We start from the raw sequence: 20546 nt of genomic DNA, 5'->3' as shown, positions 1-20546 counted from the left end.
ACTATGCATGGGATAATAGAAAGGCCTTCTTGTTACTAAAGATGGAACTATTTCAGCTAGAAAAATAAGCAAACCACTGCAAATATTGTAGTGACTGTCCTATGAATGGATTGCCACACCAAATGACAGAACTCTCTCAATTCCACTTTCCAATAACTTCAAGGCACTCGGGCTGTGACAGCATGATGAATACCACAACAGACAGCTCCGATATGGTACCATTTTACCAGATCAATATCTTGCTGCAATATAAGAAAAAAGGAGCTGATATTAGTCTACACAGTGTATTACAGATGAGGTACATTTCTTCTTACTGCACTCATGCTGAACCAAAGCAATAATTCATAGGTCCCTTAAAAGGTTTGTGCACCACCACATGCAAAAAAAGGCTAATCTTTATTTCAACATCTGCTAGAAGATGCAATAGCTTAAAGCAAGAAGTATGCAAGTTGTCTACGTGTCTGTCTTATCATTTAATCTAGATATATAAAAATAACAAAGTATATCCAAAATCTGAAATACCACAAACATTTGTCGATTGCTGACATTCTTCTAGCATCAGTGCAAAGATATTGTACTCAATATTTTATTGCTAGGCTACCGTAGTCCCTCTGCAAGTGAAAGAAAGTTTTAGAACTTTCTACATTTGGAGAGTATGAAATATAATCAATTCTCCATTATCTGCAGTGGCTTTTTCTTTTTTGAATTATTCCATATTTCCTTTTCAAAACCAGAGTCACTGTGATCAACTAGTCATAGCTAGCAAGATGCACAGAATAACAAGCTGCCAAGAGCTCTTACCTACAAGAAATGTTAGTTACTATGTGCACAAATCATACAAAAGCAGTAAAGTTATTCTAATGACATAGACAAAATATAAATAAATAAATGCTTTAATGTTTCAAAGTACATTCTAATTTTTCAGACCCTAAGTACAAGGAAAAGTCAGAATAACATAACATCCTAAATCAGAAGCCACCTAATTTTGATTTGACTCATGATCATCTTCTTCTTTAACACACTCTAGTGACCCAGTGGTTCTTAACCTTCTGGCCCTTTAAATACAGTTCCTCATGTTGTGACCCAACCATAAAGTTATTTTTGTTGCTACTTCATAACTGTAATGTTGCTACTGTTATGAATCGTAATGTAAATATCTTATATGCAGGATGGTCTTAGACGACCCCTGTGAAAGGGTCGTTCGACCGCCAAAGGGGTTGCGACCCACAGGTTGAGAACAGCTGCAGTTATTACCTATTGCACTGTTTTTCTGTTTCTTCATTTTCTCTCTATTTTGCATATCCTGTTTCTGCAAAATAAACATTGACTTCCTGAAAGAAAGTTCAAAACTGTCCTATCAATGCTAAAGGATGATTTCACAGCTAGGTCACCTGATTAGTGCTTCCTTTCTGAGATGGCCACTTCCTTCAGTCAGCACCCATGGATTTAACACGGAAACTCCCAGTTGATACCTGAGAATCTGAGATTGGCTTCCTCCTCCTAAAACCTACAAGCCTTAGTGTGCCTCCACCTACCCCCACGTCCCTGCCACTCACTGACGTGTCTGAGCTGCGCTAGATGAAATCTTTCTGACATGTAGGAGTTAATGCTTCAAAAAGGATGATCAGTCCCAATATTTTCTAGAGCCGCCAACCTGAACCTTGAAGTAGGTCAGCACTGAGAGTTTTGTTTCACAGATAAGGAAAATGAGGTTTATGGAGGTTAAATGGCTAAGCCTTTTGACCCAAGAGCTGTCAGAATTTAGTAACCATTCTCTGAGCCAGTGCTTTCCATCCCAGATTCTCTAATACCCCAGGGTGTCTCACATTTCCTAAAGTATTTCATGAAATTCTCAAAAATATTCAATTAAAGACAAATATAGGCCAAATTATATCCTTAGTCATGACCCAAAGAATGTCACAAAAATGTAGTATTTCACAATTTGGGAAAACTCCACTCTCTGGCAATCCACAGCACTGCAGGTAAGTCTTATGAAAAAGGTAAAAACACCGAGGTGGAATAATAAGACAAGCATGTTATCAATCATTAAGTATACTTGTGTCCTTTGCTCACATCATATTTAACATAGTTTTATTTTTATCCAGTACAAAGACAAGGAGATAGTCAGCATAAAATAATCTCCTTTTTTGAAAATTAGCAAGAAAAGTGATCAACTTTGTCTGCAAATTTTGTTTTGTCATCTTCAGGGTAACTACACATACTGAGATGTTGCCTAGAAACACTCGCTCTGGCTAATATTGAATAAGGATATTCACTAGAGCTACCACTAATATCTCCTCAGGTCATTTAGCTTATTTCTTTAAAGCAGACATCAATCAAGAATGGCATGACAAGAAAGATCTGTTTATTTTGTGGACATTTATTAACATGTCACATGAATTGAGAAAACAGAAAGATATTTAAAACACTACGGCTGTTCCTAGTATATGGTTAGATGCTTAAACATAGACCCTTATACGAATAGCAATGCTAATAAAAAGGTATTAAAATAGCTACTTTCACAGGAAATATATTCCTCAAGTTTAAATTGCTGTATCAGTGGGCCAGGCCAGATGGGTGATAATATTATTACTCTGACCAAAGCTAGCAATTAACCTTAACTCTCTCTTTTTTTCAGTGGAAGAAACTGAGCCCAGAAGTAAGTATGAATCACTTGCCCCAGGTCCTAATGTTGGTGGTACTTGGGAAAGTCTCTAAATTACATCTGATTAGCGCCATTTTATAAATGGCACACCTCTGGTTCCGAGATATTCCAGGGCTACTAAATAGTAGAGCCTGGGTTGGAATGCATTTAGACAGAATAAGAGAAAATAATATAGCCATCCATTTCTACACATGTATCTTTTAAAAACAGACTTGTGTACTGAGTATTGAAATTACATTTAGTTTGTTCTTGCCTATCTTACTCCTTTCACACTAATTTCAAAAGCATTTATTTTAATCATAGAATTAGAAACAAGTAGATTCAGACACTTACAATATAAATTATTATTCTATGCAAACAACAGAATAGGATATTCACTACAGATCACTACTTTGCTAGACGAAAAAGTATGAGGCAAAAAACAACAACAACACAAAACAACAAGTACAAAAATGCTAAATGCTAAAGGAAAGTATGAAATTATTTCAATTCAAAGAAACCTAAAATACTTAAATAAGATATTTAATAGTATTCTTGGACCCTTATCACTAGGATTTCATCTCTATTTCCTAATACTTGGGAGTTTAGAGAGTTGAACATCTGCTTTTATTCTTCACCATCACTTTAATCTATGTCTGAGCTTTCTCAGAATACTGGAAGGACTTAGACTCCAGGTCAGGGCACATGTTGGGGTGTCAGGCTCAATTCCCAGTAGGGGTGTGCAGGAGGCAGCCCATCAATGCTCTCTCTCTCTCTCTCTCTCTCTCTCTCTCTTTCTCTCTCCCTATCCCTTCCCCTCTCTCTAAAAATCAATTTTAAAAAAGGCTGATATGAAAAGAGATGATTATAATACAAAGCAATAAGCTTGAGGGTACAACTATAAATAAATAACTTCTGAAGCACAATATGTTTAATACAAAGATCTGAAATCCATGATTGATTTTCCAAAAGAGATAAATAATCACAACTCTCAGAGCATATTTAGAAAGTTTGCTTTAAACTAAAAAAGACCGAACATCTGATTATCATAGCAATGTCAAATTAGGATATATGCTTGCGTAGCTGTTTTCAGTTGTGGGAATGAAGGATCAGGAGAAACACTGGCTCACATAACATTTGTAACAAAAAAATGCATACTCTGCCACTGTCTGATTACTTGTTAAGTAAAATTCAATGCATAAAACATGAGAAATAAGTATTAAAAGTTCCTGTAGACATGTATCACACGTTTGAAGATTTTTGAAAGGGCTCATTATTGACATAAAACAAAAATAGTTTATTTAGCTTAAATAATTAATATTATGCCTCAGTAACTCATAATAAACATGCATTCAATTAAATGTTAAAATATCACTTAAATCAATACATAGTAATTCAAGACTCGGATCAAAAGAAAAATTAAGAAAAACTATTTTAATGCCTTAAATGCCACAAGCACTAGAGCGAGAGCAATATAAGGAAATGATTTGATTTTTACAACCATTTTCTTTGGGGGCTTTAGTAAAATATCATGGACCAGTGGCCAAGTCCTGGCTCTTCAGAGTCCTTGTTGTCTAGCCTGAGCATATCAAGTCCCCTCTCCAGGGATCATTTTTCCTAATCCCTGAAATGGGTGTAGTAATATTAATCTCACAGGTCTTTTGTTGAGAAGCCAAAATGATTTTTTAAAGTGCTTGAGAGTAGCAAGTCAGTTACTGGTCATCACAATAGAATTTCTTTATCATGCTTTTCAGGGTGAATCAAACAGATTTAGGAAGATGCAATCTCAGATTCCAAATTAAGGATTTAATTTACAAAACACATAGAAACATAAATCTAAATTAATCTATGTTTCTGCATCTAATAGAAACGTAGGAATAAACATAAATATTTAGGATATTTATCCACAATATTGTATGCAGAATTGCGAATCAATATGACAATATCAAGTATTTTTAAATTGACCACTAAAGACACTGTCACCTGAGTAAAACAGTAACCAGGGCTGCAAGTAGTCACCGTCCCTTCTTGGTGGATGCTCAAAGTTTCTTAAACACAATTTAAGGAAGCAGGTCACAACTGTCCAGGTAGACTGCCATCTCTTCTGTAATAGCCTGGTAAATGCTCTTTGTGGGCCAGGTGAGACATGCATATTTATAATAGATTCACCTAAACAGAAATACATTTTCATGTAAATCACTGGCAAATCCACTATTTTAAGCTATTGCTACTGTAAAAAGAGACTAGTGAAAAATATCTTTGTAGGGTCCTAAGGAAACATAGGGAGTGAGAACTGGAAAACAAAACAACACATTTTCTTCAATGTAAAAATAAAAGAAAAGTCATAGACATATAAAGGCCTTCAATGAGAACAAAGAAATGTAAGTACCAATGATACCAGACCTCTGAGAAACACAGTACAACAAATGGACGTGCAGGTAGGTCCTGAAATCTTCTTATAGAAAACTAGAGGCCCAGTGCGCAAAATCGCGTGAGACCCAGAGACCTCAACCCACCCCCCCACCCCAGTCGCAGGACCCAGAGCAGAGTCCCGCCCTCCAGCGCCTTGGGACCCATCAATGCACCTCCTGGTGAGTCGGGTCTTTGGTCGTTATGATGTCACGGCATTACAGCCACAGGCCTTTTATAATATAGATACCACCACTTGTATCCAGATAATTGTTTAAATAATAGCTCGAATTATCTTGAAATGCAATGTTTAATCAAAATAAAATATATCTTCTCTTCCTGAGCATGGTACAATTGAACAGGGATGTGTATCTGAGTCCTTCATGTGCTTGAGGAAGTTAACAACAAATAAATGAAAACAAGTAAGTATAAATACCTGCAATTTTAAAAGATGACTGAGTGGCATAGAATTTCTCCTAGTAGTTCTGTGCCCCTATTGAAGGTTAGGTTAGTACACAGTTAATGCCTGCTTTGAAAAAAGTTATTATGTACCTTCCTTACTGCACACCACTAAACTCCCCCTCCTGCACATTATGTTGTTGCTGGCCTTTGTCTTTTTTTCCTGTGGTCCTGTTTAAATTCTCACCTTGCTCTGCCCTTGTCATCAAGTCGTTCAAGCACAAAGCAGGGAGCATGGGGAGTGTTTACTCATTTCCCAAGTCCATTATCTTACACATTAATCACTGGTCTGGAACTTTTGGACAATGCTGAATCTGTTACCTTTTTCTTTTTTTTTTTCCCCTTTCTGGCTGCTTTGCCTGTGAGCCTGACAGTTCACCAGTTTCAAGCTGCACTTATACTTGATGACCTTTTCATCTGATTAACTATTTTTGTCCTCTAAAAAAATAATGTTATGGCATTTATAGTCCAGAGAAGCCAGTAAGAACTTAAATGTGGACGATGAAGCCCTTGTTTTTCAACTAGTGCTTTCTCTTGGTGGAAAGAGAGACTAAGGCAGGTAAATATTTTAAATATTGGTTTGTGCGTGTCTTTGTTTGTTTGCTGGGACTGGGTTGGTTTTCTCCCCAGCCCCATCACTATTATTAAGTGTTATTTTCAAAACAAAACATCAGTGAAAAATTCTGGTTAACTTTGGAAAGCAAATATTTTTAAATTTTAAGGCAAACAAACTGTTTCCTCTTTAAAATCTCCCCAGTTCTTGCACAATATGAAGGACTGTTCTGGGAATCCAAAGTCAAGCTTCAATAATGATTACTAAACCAAGAGAAATCGATGTAAGAAAGCAGGACAGCTGGAGGCTCTTGAACTATAGTTGTCAAAAGATTTGTTTGTGAAACATGCATTTTATTGCCTTGTATGCAAGTTATAATGAGGCATGGACAACTGCAACATTACACTTAATGATTGCATTTCTTGTTTCAGCCAGTTTCCTTGTCCTCTTGCAATTAACGTTTTCCCAGATCACCCAAGGCTACTTTGTCAGGGGGGAGAAAAAATCTGAAATCCACATAAATGAGCAATGTCAATAGTTTAGAAAGAGTTTACTTAGAGAACAAAGGGCCCTTATGAGGCACTAGTGAGAAGAAATGGGGAAAAAATGAGTCCTCACAATGTAAGCCTTTTCTTAAAGAGACTTGTTATCAAGCAGTTGAGGATAGTCCCTCAAATCTGCATTAAAATGCATTTCATTCCATTGACTCATTTGCATTAATTTCTCCCATTATATCTGAAAATGGCTGAATGTCTACCAAACACAATGCCACAGCCTATCACAGGCTACCATGGCGGCCCCAGGTGCCAATTTACTCCTCTTAGTTCTTTTCATTCTGTTTGCTGATTCTGACAACTGGAGTTCTTCTCTCAGTCCAAGGGACTTTTCAATTGGATTTGCTCGTGGTGACAAAATTGTTGCTTTGCTGAGGGGAGGGGGTTCTTTGATTGAGCGTCTATCACGCTGCCATGGGAAAGCGAGAGGCGAATGATTCTCAGTGGCTTCTGATTTCCAGTATTTGTTCAGCATTAGGCCCACTTATCTCCAGAAGAAAAAGCAACATGTAGAAAGAAAGTGACAGGCAGAAACACACTCACTTGCTCCTTCATTCTCACTGCCCTCTGTATTCAAACAAGGGGGACCTATTACACTGAAAGCTCCAGATCAGCCTCACTCAATTATCACAGTTAATCCTTATAGCTCTATAAAGTAAATATTTCATTACAATTTCAAATAAACAGTCACCCAATCTAATGAAGCAAGAACTCAAAGTGGCAATGTCATAGAACTCGTTACCATCATCAAAGGGAAGGACATAGCCTTGTCTACTAATAATGAAAAAATTGATACTGGCATATTTATGAACCCAAGAGTCTGTAGTTGTGAGGATTTTTTTTTTCTTAGTGCAACTGACCAATTTATCCTTCCCAATACAATTCAATTACCAGAATTCTATTTGTCTTTTTTATTTCCCCTTATTTCTCTCACTTTTTCACCCCAGTCTCTTCATCATGCTCATCATCTTCATCACTCCGTCCATCATCAACACACAATACACTTGGCCCACTGAACTATAACATTTCATTTTCATAAATAGAGAATCTTGATATGGCATTTCAAACTTAGGAAATTTATAGATATAAAGTGATCGTTTTCATAGTTCATTGTCCCTACATCAATGTTATCTTAAATCCTTCATCTTGTATGTCCTTTTATCCTTTATCTTCTCTTCTTATATTCTGGGGCAAGAACATCTAAAAATAACTCTCATTTCACCAAATCTTAATAATGTGTAAAAAAGCTTGAATTGAATAAAGATAAGTAGATTAAGTCCTTAATCAAATGTTGAATTACCTCTATGCTACTCCAACTCTCATTTTAATCCTAATCTTTAGTCCCTTGGGGAATCATTTTTCTTAAATTATTATTTTATCCCTCTTATTAAATATTCTATCGATAGTCATTATATTTTCACACTTTTATATTTTACGCTATAGGATAGAAGAAGGTACACATGTAATAGAACAATTTTGCCTATATTTGTTAAAGCTTACTCAAAGGGTTCCATGCTATGCAGTAAGACATAAATCCCTAGTTAGATGATGACTATAAACACTTCTCTTTTCCCCCAATTTAACAATTCGATGTTGCACTATCTTATAATTGCTGTTTCTTAAGGAAGTTAGATGAATGGTGTTGGCTTAGTGGGGAATAGTGCATGTTTTTCTTTCCTCTGAAATTCTTAAATACTTAACCTCCTCTAAAAAGATCACCTAAAACTATTGATTGCTTCCCAAACATTAATGTGCATACAAATTACCTGCTTGGGGGGTGTGGTGGTATTAAAATACAAATTCCACTTCAGTAGATCTAGACTAGAGTGTGGACTGGGATTCTGCATTTTTAAAAGTCACAGGTGTTACTGATGATGCTGGTCCCAGGGTCATAGATTGAGAAGCCAGGATCTAACCTACTGAATAGTATTTATAATTTTTATAACAAAATCAAGAGCAGGGGATCCTTTAAAATTTATCAAGATAAAGCTGCATGTAATATTATCACATTATTTTGTGAACTTCATTAATAAAAATATCTAAAACAGGGATAATTTCATAGATATGCATGTTAAATATTAAGTATGATAAACATCTAATAAAATACTAAATGTGGATTTAGGTAAGAGTGTTACTATTATTGCTAAGTAAGTGGCTGCTATATGCACTTAATTATTGTCATTTTATTCTTACCATAACCTTAAGGCCTCCATTATTATGTTAATTATATTAATTATGCAGACCAGAAAACAGACTCAGTGAGGTAAAATACCTGGTCCAAGGTAGGGGGACTGGACTTTGAATCAGGTATTTCTACAAATGCACTATCAGGTCAGTACAGTTCAAATCAACTTTACTTCTCCCAGGTCATAGGAACAATCTATGGAAACACCTTTATTCATCCAACACATTTTATTGAGGGCCTACAGGTTCTAGCCACTCTGTTGGGCCATCTGCACTCAGAGGTGGAAAGACAAGTTCCTGTCATTCTGGATTTACAATACAACTGAACAAATGAACAAACCAGTGAGCAAGGAGATGTCAGGTACGGGTAGGTACTATGAAGGAAAAAAAAAAGATGTAATAGAGATGATGTGATAGAAAATGATTTAGGACTGACAGTCTCAAGAACAGGTATATTTTCAAAATTTACATTTGAAGTTTGGTATTATTATTGGGCCACATTAACAATATAATTTTTCTCAATAACTGCAATTCAGAAAAAACTAAAAATATCACAAATGGCTTATCACTGATATATAAAACTATGCTTACAACACAGATATGGAAAGAAAAGTTTAAAAATTGCCAACTTTGGGGATCATCTCCCATATATGTTGCTTTAACTGATAATGTAACACTCTCTGCGTCTAGTATCATAATCTTCATCATAAACATCAACACTTACATATCACCTTACTTAACTGACAGTTTTGCTTCAAGCATCTTACATATATTCACTCATTTAATAGTCATGACTGCTTTATTAGGTATTACATAACTACTAGAGGCCCAATGCATGAAATTATTCAGCCCCAGCTTCATCTAGAAGGTCATCTGGAAGGACGTCTGGAAGGTCTTTCGGCTGTCTGGTCTAATTAGCATATTATGCTTTTATTATTATAGATACCCATTTTCCAGATTATAAAACTGAGACATGCCCTAACCGGTTTGGCTCAGTGGATAGAGCACCGGCCTGCGGACTGAAGGGTCCCAGGTTCGATTCCGATCAAGGGCATGTACCTTGGTTGTGGGCACATCCCCAGTGGAGGATGTGCAGGAGCAGCTGATTGATGTTTCTCTCTCATCGATATTTCTAACTCTATCCCTCTCCCTTCCTCTCTGTAAAAAATCAATAAAATATATTTTTTAAAAAAACTGAGACAAAGACCATTTTACTAATAAATCCAGATTTATGTGGTTGATAATTGTCAAGGTCAAATTTAAAATCCAGACAATTGGGTTCCATTTTGCCTTAACATTTTGCCTCATTGCCTCTCATTCTTCTTTATAAATTATGACAGTTACAGGCTATTTCAAAATTTTCTATTTTCACAAATGCTAAAACCCTATGATACTGATTTGAAATGTAAAATATTAGAGGTCAAACTGTGGTTCAGCCTGTTTGGTTATGTTTTTGTGTTTAGATGGAACATTTAAGTGCTTAATATTATGCAGACCTCTGATCAAAGTTACACCAAACTTAATGGAGATTCTGCTTTCTTTCCTTTATGTAACTTTGCACACAGGATTACATTTACAAATGGTAAACCTCATAATTGTTGATTAAAATAAATAGACAGGAATATCATTTATCAAGGCATATGAGCAACAGAAATTACTAATCAAAACAGTTGACACATCTTTTTTTAATTTAATGCAATTGTGGATTTAAAACACAAATTAACCTTTTAATAACATTTAGGAGCAAAAACACCTTCCGTTGCCTTATTACAAAATAGTTCATTCACTAATCAATTTATTTATCAAACATTTATTGAATATGTACATTGTGTACAACATCCTTACGCACTAGGATTTATGACTGGGGAGAAAATACCCATGTTTGGAATGCTAAAATATGTATGATTTAAGTAAGAATTTCATTACAACTATAAATAATAATATTAATAATTAGTTGCCTTTATGTGCATTTAACTTTTAACTAATTGTATCTTCACCACAATATTCAAACTCCCCATCATTATATTGTTATATTACACTCAAAAAACAACTATCACATATAGACACATCCTACTCAAAGAATTATAATACAGGGAATTTAGATAAAACTCTAAATGTTCTAAATTAAATAAAGGGAAAGCTCAATAAAAGCACAAAATAATATTAAGGGCCCACAAAATTTCCAATCTGAAAATAACAAGTGAAAGTAATGATGAGGTCTCAGTATATTATTTGCCTTAGGATGTAGTTCACCAGGTCTGGGCTTCCTTGGTTTCACTTCACACATCTAATAATTGCCTGATCTAGTACTGTGCTTACAGTGGGTGCTCAAAAAATATATACTCAATACAAAGAAGGCCTCTTGCCCCAGCTGGTTTTGGCTCAGTGGATAGAGCATTGGCCTGTGGACTGAAGGGTCCCAGGTCAATTCTGGCCAAGGGCACATGCCCAGGTTGCAGGCTCGATCCCCAGTCGGGGGGCGTGCAGAAGGCAGCCAATCAGTGATTCTCTCTTATCACTGATGTTTCTATCTCTCTCTCCCTCTCCCTTCCTCTCTGAAATCAATAAAGACACACACATATACATAAAAGGTCTCATTTTACTTCTTTACTTTTTAGGGTTTGAAGATATGCCAATGTAGTAAATATCTGACTACTCCATCTCTACTAAAAGAATTGTCTATAGGCTGATTTCTTAGACATCTTGACAACTGTTTACATCTTGAATTATGTTGGTATATTGGTTATAGCAAAAACACAGTAATTTATTATCTTTTAAAATCTTTACTGTTGAAAGTATTACATATGTCCCCTTTTTTCTCTCCCATTGACCCCTTACTGCCTGCCCCTACTGCCCTCCCACCCCGCACCTTCATCACCCTATTGACTGTGTCCATGGGTTATGCAGATATGCATACAGGTTATTTGGTTGATCTCTTCCCCCTGGCCCACCCGCCCCCGCCTTTCCTATGAGATTCCACATGATTATCTTTTTAAATCTTTAACCATGCCTTCTTTTTTTCACTGAATCCTCTCTTTTTCCCCTTAAAATTAAATATTACTCACGGTTTCATTCTTAGCACTTCCCTTTCTCTCTAAATCATCATATCCAAGAGTTCCCATTCATTCTAATTTCCAAATTTCAATGGAGGTAATGAGTGTTCCCAACTAATAGCAATACAGTTAACTAACTGGATACCACCACTTGGCACTTCCACAGTTCTCACAAATAGAACAGTTCCATGTATTTGTCAAAATTCCCCAAATCTGTTCCTCCTTTTTCATTTCCTTCCTGCTGCACCATCCCAAGTCATACAAGCCAGGTATTTAAAAGACATTAAGATTTGTCTTTCTTTTTACTTCACCTGTTCCATCCATCCTCTTCCACCATCACAGATCTGATCTGTATTCAAATTCCATTCTTTCTACCCCTGAAGACACTGTCACATGCATTTCCTCCTCTCCACATCTGTGCTCATGTCTCAGTAAAGGTCCTATGTATTATCTACATGGGCTGGTATAAGAGTCTTTTAACTAGCCTTCTTGCATCATCTGTATATGTCACTTCTCAATATGTCCCCTATTTGGCTGTTAGATTTTTTTACTTATACCGTGTAAATTTGGTTGTGTAATGTGCTGTCTTAAAAACCTTTCCCATAAGTAATATTCCCTCATTACTTTCAGACTGTAACCCAAAGTCAGTGGTGGAGATGAGAGTCTTTCTGATCGGCCTATCACTCAGCCCATCTTTAAACAGCAATAATAATAGTTGTCATTGTATGTGCCTGGCACTGTAGGGATGCTTTCATAAGCTATCTTATTTACCCTTGATATCAACCCTAGGAAGTGGGTTTTAAGCACCCCCCCTCCCAGTTTTACAAGTATGTTTCTAGAGATACTAATGTATCTAAAATCACAGGATTAGAGCCAGGGCCTGACTAACTCGAAAGGTTCTGACTAACTCTAAAGTCCTTATTCATAGAAACCACTATCATACTATCTCTTCCAAATTCTCTCCCCACTTTCCTCTCCCACTCCCTCTCCACCCTCTTTCCTGTGGACTATCAGCTCTAGCAGTTTTTAATCCTGGAAGCACACATTAGAATCCATAATCACCTAGGAAGGCTTTAAAAATTCCAGTAGCCTGGCTTCAATCACCCCTTGAGATTTCTATTTAGTTAGTGTGACATGAGGTCTGGGCATCAGTATTTTATAAAAGCAGCCCAGGTTTTTCTAAGATGCAGCCAAGTTTGAGACCTACTGCTTAGCAAAACTAAATTATACATAGCTGCCTCAAACATCATGTAACTTCTGATGTTACAGGACATTCATTACCCCTGATCCCAGTGAATGTAGTAATTTTTCCACATGTAATTGTCTCTACTGGATGTTTGAGCTTTCTGTAGGTAGAAGTCATGGCTCACTTAAATTTATGAGTGATGTGACTGGCCAGCAGTAGGCTCGCAATAATAACTTGTATGACTTGTTGATTGCTATTACAAATACTTTATAGGAGTTAATAATATTAGTACTAAAATGTAATATTTTAAAGTTCCTTAAATTTTTCAGAGCCTAAGAAAGAATAAAAACCCTGAAGGTAAAAAAAAAAAAAAATTATATGTTTTTATTGATTTCAGAGAAGAAAAGAGAGGGAGAGACAGAAACATCAATGATGAGAGAAAATCATTGATCAGCTGCCTCCTGCATGTCCCCTCCTGGGGATTAAGCCCACAACCCGGGCATGTGCCCTTGACCAGAATCGAACCCTAGACCCTTCAGTCAGCAGGCTGACCCTCTATCCACTGATGCAAGCTGGCTAGGGCAAAAAAAAAATTAATACACAAAGTGTCAATTTTCACCTGAGAAAGGGTTAAAATAGTTTTTTTTTTTTTCAAAGTTTTGTAGTGATTAGCATCCTGCAAAATGTATGTGAAAAATTATGGAGTTCGATACTAAAGTCAACAGAGAGATCTTATTCTCCAGTTAACATCCTCCTTCTCTCCAATGAAGCTGACCTTAGACAACACTACACCGTTATGCAACTGCCATTTCCCCCTAGTGACACTGCCTTTTCCTAATGATTAATTACTTAATGATTGGGACATTTAAAAACCATAGCACTTGACAATTAAAATAGCATACTATTTAACACTGTTTATCAGTAAATTAACTTAATGTTATCGATACAATGATTTAAGTTTCTACTATTATTTAAGTTATACCTATAATTTTTAAGAAAAGAGAAATTTTAGAGGCTTCCTTACAGAACGATTGTTAAAACTTCAATAAGACTTGAAAACCTCTCTGTCTCTGTTATTATGTGGAAAAAAAATCTAAGTAATAGTATTTCAGGGGGTGATCCGGTGGGGGGATAAAATACATAAGAATATAAAGAGAATCTGAATGCTCACATAATAAAAATTAATCATGGTGAATTGCTGTGGGGAGAATCATACACTTGACCCACATTGAAGACTGAAATATTAATCCATTTCTATGGCAGAGATCAAGCTTCAGAGTCGCTTTTTATCCTCCTCATAATAGAAGCAACAGTTGTAAACCATAATGTTATAGTTCAAACAATGCCCCCCCGAAGACTTCAAATTTATTATAGCATTCATCTCCAAGACAAAAGACCTGGTGTAGGAAAAAGCTCTTTTAGCAAAAAGCACGGTTGTTATTTATGGCTCAGATGCAAAGAATGAGTTTGGGGAATTTATCAGAGATGAAGGTATGAAATGCTTTAGCTTGTTCTTCTCTTTCTAATCCATAAACCATTTTCTCAGCCACCCAAGTGAATTCTAATGGAACAGAAATGATGAAATAATATTTTCCTAGCCCTTTAACACTTCTTCTTCTGTGGAAGTTTCAGTGAGATGAGAAGAATATGATTTCATAAAATTAAGAATATGTCCAGCAGCAGATAAGTATTATTTTCTAATAATATATAATTTAGTCTCCCAAGCAAAATTTAGTATTTTTTATGATAGTTTAGTTTTTATGTGTTGAATTCTTACAATTCATATTATTACTATTGTCATTATTATGGTCTGTCATATAGAATTTTAAGATAAGTATATGTTTATTAAAATCACTTCGATAATATAGGCTTGATTATTGTTTCTAAAATCTTAATGACTCAATAATGATACTGGATTTTTTTTAATACTCTTAATCATTAGATATATCTGCATATCACTCTCCTTGAAATAAGAGCATGCCATAATCCAAACAATGATGACTTACAGACTACCTATTGTCCATCTTCTCTTTTTGGAATGAGCATAAGGCCACAAAAGGCATGTCTACTCCCCTAATGAGCAGCCAGGGAATAGCTCTGTGCAGGTAGAAAGGTGTGGAACATGCCAGGATGTAATGAAAATTCGTTCTTTATACATACATATTGTTTTTCTAAGATAAAAACATATTCAATAAAAATGATTGGGGGGAAATGTCAAATGTATTGACTTTCCCCTCAAGAAAATAAAATGTGTCCTAACCGGTTTGGCTCAGGGGAGAGCATCGGCCTGCCTACTGAAGGGTCCCAGGTTCGATTCCGATCAAGGGCATGTACCTTGGTTGCGGGCACATCCCCAGTAGGGGGTGTTGCAGAAGGCAGCTGATCGATGTTTCTAACTCTCTATTCCTCTCCCTTCCTCTCTGTAAAAAATCAATGACATATATTTTTTTTTTAAAAAGAAAGTAAAATGCTTATAGTTTTGCCAGTTTTAAGGGTGTTTTAAGAAAGTTTCATGGTCCTGGGCACAATGAGTGAGCTATACAGATGCCATTTGTTGTTTTCTTTCTTAATTCAAAAAAGGACAGGTAATTTTAGAACAAAATAAGGCAGCTGGAATAAAATATGGAATAATCTTTAAGCCAAAAACCCTTCCTGGCATTGTTTGATAGATGTTATACTACTTCTATTGTTTGCCAAATTCCGTTTCAATTGCTCAAACAGCTCAAGGAAAATGTGGTCTCTAGCTGGACAGTTTTTTAACATCATAATTAGTGGAATTAAGAACAATCCACCAGTCAGTTATCAGACACCAGGCATTTCAATTGTACAGTTGCTGAGTATTGGTGCTTTTTGTCTTAGTTTTCATACTATAAGTCTTTGCCACAATTTTCATCTGTATTAGACTACTTTAGCTTGACATTGAAATAAAAGTTAATTAGTTTCTATGATGACCTGTGCATTAAACATTGCAGTTTCTTCAGACTTGTAAATACATTCCAACTTAGTATTCATAATGCAATGTATATAAGCATTCAGTAAAAATAGTGTGAGTTTGTTTGCAGTTAAGATAGAATAGGGACTTGAGCCAGATGTCAAAATTCATTTGAATATACAGTGTCAGTGAAAGATATTATAAATTTGATATCTATTGCCTTATATTCGTCATATTTAAAGCTTTACTTCTTTCTAATTTTTTTCTAGCCTCTTTAAAGATTTGATACAACACTCTACAAAAATATATCTTAATCTTCTAGGCTCAATTTAAGTGCAAACTGCTAAAAATAGACTGTTCCATTTAGCCCATAAAGTGTTGTACTCTTTCTCTCTAAAATAGTGGTTCTCAAACTTTGTGTGCAATAGGAACACCTGTGGAACAACTTAAAAAATGTGAATTTCTCATTCCCACCTCCAGAGTGTAAAATTCAGTATATTTAGGATGAAACCAATGAATCTACACTGTTATAAAGCACCCTAGCTGATAATGATGTTTTCTTTGTTAGGGTCACTTTAAAAAAAAAAATAGAGTGAATATTGGATACTCTTTTACCAAATATAGAAAAAAAAATACTTTTAAGTTCTAAAGTTATCAGCATACCATGATTTTAGTACTCTTGTAAAAAAAAAGTATTCCTTGTCCTGGGGGTATAAAAATCACACTACTCTGATTTTAACTCCTTTGGAGAAATAAATTAAAATATTCAGAAAGAAATCTTCCATAAATATCAAATATGTTGGTTATTGATTTAAATTAATAGCATGTGACAAGATCCTATGCATAAAGACCTTTAACAAAAAAGCAGATGATCTACATGGAAAAAAGAGGCTAAATTTTACTATCCACTATTTTCTACAGACAATAGTCTTTCTCTATCATGGGAAAGGCAAGCTGTAATACATTATGCTTTGGGATTCTAATCAAAAACCTATAAACAATGTATAACTTACAAATGCCCTTCAGTGCATTAGAATACTTTTAGTACAGCTTTAAAATTTTAAATCAATCCTGCCATTCACTCCATATTATTTATCTTCAATTTCTCCATATTTTAAATGTCACTGTGTCACATTAAGTAATAAAAAGTTTAAAAGATTATAACCTGAACTTGGCAGATATTCACTTTCATTATCAGGCCTAAAATCCTTGCCTTCTTACATTTTCACTACCAAAGAGAGACTTACTTCTGGCTTTTGTTGATTCCATTCTTGAATGCACTGGAATCTTTGCATTTGTTGAACAACCTAAAATAACATTGTGTTGTTTTAAATCAATTCTTACAGTAAGTTAATAGCATTTAAAGCATTTGGCTCTTAATCAAAAAATAGGTGACTCTTTTGTCACCTATTTTAAAAACTATATTCTTTAATTTTATCAGTTATATCACTTATATCATTCATATGTCTCATAATCCAATAACATTTCATTTTCTCCAATCTGTAGCTCCAAATGAAAATAAAGAAGGCATTCAAAAATTGATTTTATATCCACTATATGAACAAATTCAAACTAAGCTATATAAGAGGCTTTCTTATAAGAAAATGATCTATACCAAAATATGCTTGGGTGGCAAATGAAATTTATTTTCTCAAAATGTACCCCAAAAGTATGTGTTGTTTTCATTAACTTTTCCCCCTTGTAATGGCAATATGAATCTCTATTAACTAAAGCTAGTAAAAGTCCATGTAAATATTAGCAATTCAGGACTGAGAATTTTATGGGAACAAAACTATGGGCAGAATAGCCAGGTGCCTCTGTCCAATAGAATACAGATCTTTCCTTGACTACATGGTTTTTGCTATAACACTACTCTCATTAGATTGGAATTTGTGTTAACTTCCCTGTACCAGGACTTACTAATAGGATTGGTAGCAATTATTATACTGAAATGAAATCAGCACAAACTATTAGATCTGTTTAAACAAGTTAAAAATAAACCTTGATTAAATGTTCTTTTATAAGAAGCTGCTCATTAGGGCTACATGGCCTTCAGAAAAATTGGTGTTTCATTAACATCAAAGAATGTATTGCATTTAAACTCCCTAGCCTAAAAAGTTATGTATAAAATAAAGTTTTAAAAATATCTTAGATAATGAAATTTTAGAAAAGATCGTATGGTTCTTAGTTTAGTAGAAAGGCATAAATTCGTAAAATTAAGAAGTATTAATAATGAGGTTACAAAGAAAACCACCACCAAAAGCAGGAGTAAGCAAAACAAAAAAATCAGAAACCTTTGCCAGAATGATCAAATGATAAATTTCCTCTAAGTTGAGATATAACTCTGCTGCAAAAACAGTTGAATTAAAAGGTCATGCGGAACCCTGTTCAGGTAGCTCAGTTGGTTAGAGTATTGTCCCAGTATGTCAAGATCGCAGGTTCCATCCCAGGTCAGGTCGCATACAAGAATCAACAATGAATGCGTAAATAAGTGGAACAAATCTTCCTTTCTTTCTTCCTTCCTTCCTTCCTTCCTTCCTTCCTTCCTTCCTTCCTTCCTTCCTTCCTTCCTTCCTTCCTTCCTTCCTTTCTCTCTCTCTCTCTCTCTCTCTCTCTCTCTCTCTCTCTCTCTCTCTCATCTCTCAAATTAATAAAAATAATACTTTAAAAAGGTCATGGGGTTATTTAATTCAAACAAGAACCCACTTTTACAATAAATCAGTCACTTTTGAACCATAGTGCTAGTACTTACAGAACTCTAGAAAGTAAGAAGTATACCATTCTAGAAATAGCTCCCCCCTTATAACAATGAATCAGTAAACTATTATAACCTGACTTGGTGGAAATTATTGTTTGTGATAGATAACTTAAAACAATTAAGATGTAGAGCTGGTAAATATTAACTACATGGCCTACAAACTTATAGAAAGAATGAGATGAAATTTTTGTAATTTTCCATCGTCCTATCCCCAAACCATTTAAGGGCTCTCACACACACACACACACACATTATCCCACCAGGATAAATTAAATATTAGTTACATAAAGATAAATGTATTAAGATGTAGAGCTGGTAAATATTAACTACATGGTCTACAAACTTATAGAAAGAATGAGATGAAATTTTTGTAATTTTCCATCGTCCTATCCCCAAACCATTTAAGGGCTCTCTCTCACACACACACACACACACACACACACATTATCCCACCAGGATAAATTAAATATTAGTTACATAAAGATAAATGTTATTTGTATAAATGTGGACATCATCTCTATGGTTGAGGATAGGTAAAGGATGAAGAAAACTTATAGGTTTGAAAGGCCAACTGAATTATCAAAGATAATGAAATTCACAAAAACTAACTAGAGTTTACAGCAAATTGTTCCATTTAAAAAGTATAATTTAGGGTAGTTTTCAAGGTGTTTTTTATTTAATTTTCTGAACAGTATGTGTATTTTTATTCTAAACAAACCATGCAGTAATTAATATCATAATTTAATCTCTTCATATAGACTGATCTCCTCTATAGTATACTTGCCCCCTTGCCTACAGTTATATAAATATGTTCTGGGTTGTGTTTTTTTTAAAGAAACAAACCTTCTCGTTTAAGTAATTAAGATTCCTTAATTAAACATACTAAGGGCATGGACAATGAAGTCTTTATAAATCTGTGAGCATGCCTAAAAGCAACAAAATCACACTTTTGTTAAGCATTTGTGTGTATTTTGCACAATTTTTAAAAGTTTAACCTCTGTAGATCAATGTGCTTCCTTAAAAGACTTTAATAAATTAAAGTGCAGAGAGCTTTTTTTCACCAAGCAGAAAAAGCTGATGAGACAGGTTTAGTTTAATCTCAGGCAATAGAAGTCATTAACCATTCTCTCAGGGATTAAAATATAGCTTGCCCTTTTCTTCTCTCACTTATCATTAGCATCACTTTAATCTCCTAGCGTTTCACACTGCTATTTTAATCATTACTTACTGCCTTTTGACAAGTGCAGAACATGCTTTTTCTCATTGAGGCAATATCCTGGTTTTAGCTGACAAATGTAGGACATAATGTAAAAATATCAAAGTGACATCTCTTAAACACACCTTCATCATAAAAATCTCTAAAGTTACAATATTCCTTTGTCTAGTATTTCCATGAAAATTATCACTTGAAAGGTTTATATCTTAAACAAAGAGAAAAAGTTTCTTCTGAAAACAACAAAAACTAGTTTACAAAAAAAATATTAAACTGTGTACATGAGATCCAGAAATGTGTACGTAAGTATTGTTCTTTCTAAAATAGTCAGGAACTTCCAAGTATTTACAAAAGCAGTCTGTTGTTTTAAAATAACTTTAATAACAACATATACAATATTGAAATGGCTACTCCATTTGATGCTTTGTAATCACATGCATCTTAGGTTGAGTCAAAACAAAATACTATAAGGAGTATGCTTAATTCTATTATCTCAATAATAATCACCACTTCCCTGAAGATCAATAAGTATTATATAATACTTAAAAGAAAATATACATGGAAATAATAGTTACAACTATATTAACATATATCTTCTGAA

The 20546-nt window shown here is 34.8% G+C and overlaps 1 protein-coding gene across 1 annotated transcript in view; it reads right to left on the bottom strand.

Moving 5' to 3' along the window:
* The window catches only part of DACH1 (dachshund family transcription factor 1), a 437658-nt gene that overhangs the window by 326803 nt on the left and 90309 nt on the right, over positions 1–20546 (bottom strand). The window lies entirely within an intron of this gene.

This window comes from Myotis yumanensis, unplaced genomic scaffold, assembly GCF_028538775.1.
Source record: "Myotis yumanensis isolate MYYU_CA2020_CCGP unplaced genomic scaffold, mMyoYum1.0.hap1 SCAF_3, whole genome shotgun sequence".
Classification (NCBI taxonomy): domain Eukaryota; kingdom Metazoa; phylum Chordata; class Mammalia; order Chiroptera; family Vespertilionidae; genus Myotis; species Myotis yumanensis.
The sequence above is the reverse complement of the archived record's forward strand: the minus strand, read 5'-3'. Positions and strand labels throughout refer to the sequence as shown.